The 7,759-nt window shown below is 49.0% G+C and overlaps 1 long non-coding RNA gene across 1 annotated transcript; it reads right to left on the bottom strand.

Moving 5' to 3' along the window:
- Positions 1-3,609: 3,609 nt before the first annotated feature.
- Positions 3,610-7,200, bottom strand: LOC134487009 (uncharacterized). The gene is made up of 3 exons (XR_010066677.1): positions 6,684-7,200; positions 5,545-5,672; positions 3,610-5,138 (listed from the first exon to the last, which is right to left on the bottom strand). It is a non-coding gene; the product is annotated as an uncharacterized LOC134487009 (long non-coding RNA).
- Positions 7,201-7,759: the final 559 nt, after the last annotated feature.

The raw sequence follows: 7,759 nt of genomic DNA, 5'->3' as shown, positions 1-7,759 counted from the left end.
TAAGAGCGTGTGGCGGCTGGGACACTAAGCCGCCATGGAGTTGGGATGTGTGTTTCTGTCATGGAAACCTGCCTTGGGAACTAGGTAGGTAGAGAGATTGCTGCCAGGTTCAGAGAGAGGCCTTTGACAGTATGATATGGGATGGATCTAGCAGATATCTTTGGGCTCTGCGGTGCTGGACCTAGCGGGGTAAGAGACAGCCATTTTTATGTAATTTTTTTTTTTTTTTTTGGTTCTTTTTTTCGGAGCTGGGGACTGAACCCAGGGCCTTGCGTTTCCTAGGCAAGCGCTCTACCACTGAGCTAAATCCCCAACCCCCATTTTTATGTAATTTTACAACAACACTGACCCTGTGCAAAAGTTGTTCAAAATGGATCAAAGCCACAATGTAAAGTATGAAACATCAGCTAAGGGGAAAACATGTAAAACCTAGGCACAGAGAATGTCCTAGTTTCATATCCGTTGCTGTGCCAAAATACCCTGCCTCAGAGTACCTTTGGGGAGGAGGGGCTTATTTAGCTTACAATTCCATGTTATAGTTCAGGTGAATGCAGCCATACTCAGCCATCTTCCTTGGTGCTTATACGGTTCGGGGCGAGCCTAAGGAATGGTGCCACCCACAGTAGGCTGGGTCAATCCACTGACATGTCTACAAGATAACCTCATCTAGACAATTTCTAACAGAGGCTCTCTTCCCAAGTGATTCTAGGTTTTAGCAGCGTTGCTAGACATTCGACATTTAAAACTAACCACTGAAGAATTTCTGAAAAAGGAACTCAGGGACATAACAGCAAGAACATACATGTGGGGCTGTGTGGTATTAAAACCTGCTGCACAGCAAAAGCAATCACCAGAGCGGAGATCTATATTATTCTTGAATTAAAAAATGAACCATGCAGGGCTGGGAATACAGCTTAGCCATAGAGCCCTTGTCTTGCATCTACAAAGGCCTGGGTTCACTTTGAACCCACGTGGTGGAAGGGTCAAGAAAGGAATAAGTTAGAAACAAGGACTCGGAGCGGGAGATGGGGGATTCAATAAAGAGGGCTAGGGAAGAGTGGGGTGCTCGATTAGCACACAATTGTCTATCAGTAAAAAGAGGTCTGTATTAATCACAAACTCAATTCATCTTTTAGGGGCTGGAGAGATGGCTCAGTGGTTAGAGCACTGACTGCTCTCCCAGAGGTCCTGAGTTCAAATCCCAGCAACCACATGGTGGCTCACAACCATCTGTAATGGGATCTGATGCCCTCTTCTGGTGTGTCTGAAGACAGCTACAGTGTTCTTATATAGAATAAATAAATCTTTATAAATTTTATAAATTTCTTTTAAAAAAGATTTTATCTATTTTATTTATATGTGTCTTCAGACACTTCAGGAGAGAGCATCCCATTTCAGATGGTCGTGAGCCACCATGTGGTTGCTGGGATTTGAACTCAGGACCTCTGGAAGAGCAGTCAGTGCTCTTAACCGCTGAGCCATCTCTCCAGCCCTAAAATAAATCTTTAAAGAGCCATCCCTGAGTAAGTGGGAAATAAATGGAATACAGTCCTAAAAGAAGAAACACAGATGACCAATAAATATTTGAAAAACTCTTCAGCCTCCTTAGCTAACAAGGAGATACAAACTACAACTATATTGAGAATCCATTTTACCCCAGCCAGAATGGCTATTACCAAGAGAACAAATGCCTCACAGGGCTGGAGAGAGTCCTGAGCAGTTAAGGGCCCTCACTCTTCCTGTGGAGGATCTGAGTTTGCTTCAGAGCGTCACACTGGGAGGCTCACAACCGCCCGCAACTCTAACTCTTGCCTCTGGCCTCTGAGACCTTTGCACTTGTGTACACACAAACACGCTGCATACTTTTTAAACAGGGGGACAGTTCCATCAAGGATGTGAGCAAGAGTGGCCCTTACTCAAGGGGGTGGAAGTGCAAACTGGTCCACCCACTGTGGAAATCAAATCAGAGGTTCCTCAAAGAACTTAAACTAGAGCCACTGCACTACCCAGCTATACCACTCCGGGTACCTAAAGGCCTCCTGGTCAGCACATCAGAGATGCGCACACATCGCCTTCTGTTGTAGTGCTGCTATTCCTAGTAGCTAAGCCATAGAGCCAGCCCAGGGCCCCAACAAGAGAGGCATGCATAAAGAAGACATGGCTTACATACAGTGGGGGTATTTTCAGCCATACGGAATGACGTTGTTCTCTACCTCGGGGCAGTCTGCTCCAGCCTCCCTGAAGTGTTTATCTTCCTCAGCTTTGCCACGTAAATGTCCACTAATTGAAGAGAAGAGGAGACAGAAGAGACTAAGAGAGTTGTGTCCTCTACAGGAACACGGATAAAACCGTGACCAGTCACATTTTGTGAATTAACTCAATCTCAGGCAGAGAGACGTCGCCTGATCTCTCTCATTTGTGAGTCCTAGATTTTTGTTTAGAGGCAGTCACATATGTGCAGGTGACATGGAAGTAAAAGTGAAACTCTGGGGTGGGGGCAACAAAAAGGGTCTAGGGGCAGGGGGAGGACTGTGGAGGGAGGGCAATAGGGTCTTGGGGGATATGCTCAAAGATACACACATACATACATACATACATACATACATACATACATACATACATGAATGGATGTGGGACCAGGGAGTTCGCTGGCCAGTCAGTCTAGCAAAACATTGAACTTTCGGTTGATCTGTGGAAACAATCTGACCTCCAAATATGCACATGCTTAAAGAACACATACATATATGGGAGGTTGGGGGAGAGAGAGAGAGAGAGAGAGAGAGAGAGAGAGAGAGAGAGAGAGAGCACGCAAGCAGACTCTATCCAATTTAAAGCAAAGAAAGGCAAAGGTACAAACCAACTGAAAACCAGGAAAGCAAGACCTGCATCAAAGACTCAGGGACTGCCGCCAGCGTGTGCGTAACGAAGCCCTGAAGGGTGGGGCAAAGGGGCAGGAGCTGCATTTGGCGAATAACACCTGAGATCTCTGTAATCAAACTAACTAAAGGAATCAACCCACGAATCCATGAAAGTTCTCTAATGTCCGTGCGGAATAAAAACAAACCCAACACACCTGAACTGTCATGGTGAAACTGCCCACCATTTAAAACAACCTGAGGTCGGCCAGAGAAGCGGTACAGAGCCAGTGAGGGGACCACAGGGAAACCAGGGTGGCCTTGCCGCAAGGGGCAGGGCACCTTTAAAGGGCTGGAGGAAGTCTCCATGCTCAGAAGACAGCCTCCACTCAGGGCAAACGGGCAAAGCAGGGCTCTAATTCACTGTAAGGCGGAAACGGGACTTGTCATGGAGCCCCCACGACACACGGATTGTCTTGCAAGCCTGAAGCCCTGGGTTCAACCCTGGCACTGTGTGAATCTGTGATCTCAGCTCTGAGGAGGTGACCACAGGACGGTATGAAGCTAAGGGTCATCTTTGGCTAGTTAGTGAGTTCAAAGCCAGCTGGAGATATAATACCCTGTCTCGAAAAAAAAAAACTTTTTTTGTTTCAAAGAAAAGAGGGAGGGGTTGGGGATTTAGCTCAGTGGTAGAGCGCTTGCCTAGCAAGCGCAAGGCCCTGGGTTCGGTCCCCAGCTCCGGGAAAAAAAAAAAGAGGTGGGGAGAGAACCAGAGAACAAATTTAAACAGCAACCAAATAGACCTAACTGATCTATGCAAAATACTATTTTCAATAGCTTCAGGGAAGGGTTAAAGTTTATGGAGCAGAGTCTAGCAAAACAGAGCATGTACTCTGGTCTGGAATTCAGGCCTTAGGAAAATCTCCTCTCAGCCACCACTGACAGGCTTCGAGGCCACACACCGACGTTTAAACACTTTCATTTAACAAACACGTTAGCAACTATTCTAAGTGCCTTACCACATTAGAGCTCTTTTAAGGGCCTTATAAAGGACGCTCCCATTTCTGGATACGGAGACTGAAACACAGGGTATAAGACATTTGTTACACAGCTAGGAAATGACAGCTCCAATGACGGACTGTAGCAGTATGAAATCTGTAATCTTTGGAAGAGTGCCTTCTTTTCTCATTAAGGTTGGCAATCAAACTAATTAGATTATCAGGTAAACTGAGACTCAGCTAGGGCGCGCCCGACACTGGGTTTGTTCTCTGGGGGCACGTCTCTGGCAACAAGCACAAGTTAAGAAGCCCAGGCAATGGGCTGGGGATTTAGGTCAGTGGTAGAGCGCTTACCTAGGAAGCGCAAGGCCCTGGGTTCGGTCCCCAGCTCCGAAAAAAAAAGAACCCCCCCCCCAAAAAAAAAAGAAGCCCAGGCAAGTTGTGCACACCCAAGACTTGCCAGATGGACCCTAGTCCTAAAGCCCTGGCTGTCACCAGAAGGGCGAAGGCTTTCTCCACACAGCCGGCAGAGGGCGCAGGCGACCCTCTCTCAGGCGCCACTTCTGCAAACCGCGCGGGGCCAGCTGCAGGACGCCGGCAGTTTGGGGAGTTGTCAGTTCAGATCCGCAGCGTCGCCGGCTTCCTTCCTCTTTATCAGATCTGTCAGGGCCGCGGCGTGTCGTGAAGGCACCTCCGGCCTCCTTCCCTCCTTCCTGTGGCGAACGGACGCAGCCATGTAGCGAGCGAGCGACACTTCGCACCCTGACACTTCGCACCCAGGGACCAGGCGGGGCAGGGGGAGGGGCGACACCTGGTGCAAGATCGGTTCACGCGTGGGCCCTTTGCACCTCTGCACCCTCATCTCGCCTGCGCCCGGCACACTGCCAGGTTTGGGTGGCAGCTGGGTCGAGGCAGAGCGAGGGTGCTACTGCCATCTCTCCAGGGGTCCCTGGACCCGGGTGAATTCCAAAACACGTGCATGCACGGGCTGAGCCACACTGAGCAGTGGGTGCCACCTAAAAGAAAGAGGTGACAGTGCAGGAAATATCTCCAAAAGATCGGTTACATTGTCACCATTAAAAGTATTTTAGGCTCTAATAGGACATGTCACTAGGTCTGCACTTAGAAGGGATGATTAGAGAGGGGGTGGGAGGAATATAAGGGGTGGGAGTGGAGTGTCTTGATGCACCCAGGGCAAGAGTCCTAAGCAAGGGGTTGGGGATTTAGCTCAGTGGTAGAGCGCTTGCCTAGCAACCACAAGGCCCCCGGGGTTCAGTCCTCAGCTCTGAAAAATAGAAAAAAAAAAAAAAAAAGAGTCCTAAGCAAGAGTCCCCTTGCTCTCTGACTCCCTCCCTGAAGAAGAGTAAACTATTTGTAGATAAGACTGGCCCCAAACTCACAGAGATCCTCCTGCCTCTCTTTCTCCCAAGAGTGCTGTAATTAAAGGCATGTGTCACCATGCCAGGCTACAGCAGACAATTTTCATTCAGCCAGTTGTAGCACTAAGTAAGGTAGCTTGCTTTCTTCCTTCTTTCCTTCTTTCTTTCCTCCCTCCCTCCCTCTTTTTTTTCTCCCTCTTCTCCCTCCTCTATTCCTCTTTTAACACTGGGTTAGGTGCTGTCACCTCCCATGTTAGCAGGGGCTGGCCAGGTTGACTTCTTGGCCCAGCAATGGGGAAGCCCAGAGCTTACCAAGGCCTCTCCAGAGGATGCTAAGAGAGTCCAGTGGGTCCAGGGACACCCACTGGATGTACTGGCCCAGTCTTCGGTGTGGGGTGTGGAAGAGGCTGGTCCTGTTTGGTTGGACAGGAACGTTGGAGCTGAGGAAAGCAGGAGGATTAGAGGAAGCTTGGAGACATCCCAAATTCCAGCATTTGAGATAGGAGTAGGGGACAGGAGGATCAAGGATTGGGAAGTCAGCTTCTGTTGGGCAGAAACACCTTCAAAGCCCTCAAATAATTTCACCCCAGGGTGGGGAGATGGCACAGTGGATAAAACACTTGCTTCACCAACAAGAGCATCTGGGCAGACATGGCAACCCTAGAGAGATGAACACTGAGGCCTCTGGGTAAGCTGGCTAGATTAGAACAGCCCTCGGCCGCCAAGCCCAGGGTTTAACTGACAGAGCCGACCCTCGTGAAGAAGACGGAGGGGCTGGGGATTTAGCTCAGTGGTAGAGCGCTTACCTAGGAAGCACAAGGCCCTGGGTTTGGTCCCCAGCTCCGAAAAAAAGAACCAAAAAAAAAAAAAAAAAAAAAAAAAAAAAAAAAAAGAAGACGGAGGACAACTAAGGCAGACCCATTAACCTTGGGACTTCACAGATATGCCTGCATATGCCCACTCCTGCAGGTGTGAACACACACCCACGCACTCACACCACATCTGTATGCTAACACAAAAATGTCTCGCCTCCTTTTTAATAGTTGAAAAAAGAAAAAAAAAACTTCTCCCAATTTCTACAGATCCTTCTGGGATGCGGGGGTCCCTTTGGGAATCTCGAGGTTGTCTGCTTTGCATTTTTTTTTTGGTCAGAAAATATGAATGCATGCAAATGAAGTCTGTTCCAAGTCTCTAGCCCGGGATCAATGTCGTCCTCCGCAGTTGCTTTTCCAAGGGAAAATCCAGCAGCGCTCTGCAGTCACATTTGAACTTGACAGTCTACACCTGCTTTTCCTTATCCGATATCAAGTAGAAAACCGCGAAGCTGGATAGTCTCCAGCGTCTGTGTGACAAGGATGGTCAAGGCTGAGTGACTGAGAACCGAGCTGGAGTCCCTTGCCTAGTTAAGGCCAGAGTGGGCTGCAGGGGCTTAGCTTGGATTTGGTACAAACCCTCCAGGATCAGCAGGTGGGGAGGCGGTAGCCGTGGGGCTACGCCTTCGTCTTTATCTCCCGCTGGATTTGATGGGTGTCTCCAGCTCTGAGGTAGCACAGAGCCACTCTCCAGCCCACAGGCAACACTTGACACTCCGTGTCCATCTCAGTTAAAACACATTCTTGTGAGGCAGACCAGTGAGTTACCAGTGTCTGTGTCATGGCCAGATGTGTGTGTCTGCCAGAAGCATTCAGAATGGCAAGGGAGAGCCGGTTTAAATAAAGACAGGCAGTACAAGTCAGGCATGAGGCTGATTCATGGACATACTGCTCACGGACACCCTCACAGACCTTTACCCAACCAGACTCAACTGACTCACGAAGGAACTTTTCAGAGAAAATGACAAGGCTGAAGGGGAATCCTGCCATTTTGTTTTTATTTATTTCATTTTATTTTTATTGCTTAAGCGATGACAAAAGTCTTTCTGCTCACCGAGAATGTTTGGAAAGCACCGGAAGCAGGAGGCTCGGCAGCAGCCCCACCTCACCCCACCCCCACCCCGCCCTCAGGGACAGCCTACTGCGGGGTGTCTCCAGCCTGTTGGCTAGAGCTTTCTTTTCCTGTAAGGGTGGCAAGGCTTTATTCTCTGTCACTAATAGACTATGTCACAAGTGTCTCCGCGTCATCTGGAACTCTAGATTTTGGTCAGATCCCCTCTCCCACGATGAGCAAGACCTCGGTTGTTTCCAGCTCTCAGGGTGACACATTGAGTCACAGTGGCGTGTGACGGCGTTGAGCACGCATCTGGGGCTGTATTCAGAGTACAGAGCGCGGAGGAAATGTTCAGAAATGGGAAATGATACTGTAAGCGTCTGATGGAGGGGGAGGGGAAGTGTTCCACCGTGGCCTTAGGAAATGGATGAAGAAACATGAAAAACCTTTAATCCCAGCGCTCGGGACAAAGAGGCAGGGGGAGCTCTGAGTTCGAGGCCAGCCTGGTCTACGGAGTGAGTTCCAGGACAGTCAGGGTGACACAGAAAAACGCTGTCTCAAAACAAAAAACGTGAACAAAACGAGCCGTTTTAAGGCTTTT

This window comes from Rattus norvegicus, chromosome 5, assembly GCF_036323735.1.
Source record: "Rattus norvegicus strain BN/NHsdMcwi chromosome 5, GRCr8, whole genome shotgun sequence".
In the NCBI taxonomy this organism is placed as follows: Eukaryota; Metazoa; Chordata; class Mammalia; order Rodentia; family Muridae; genus Rattus; species Rattus norvegicus.
This window is presented reverse-complemented; position numbering and strand designations above follow the sequence as displayed.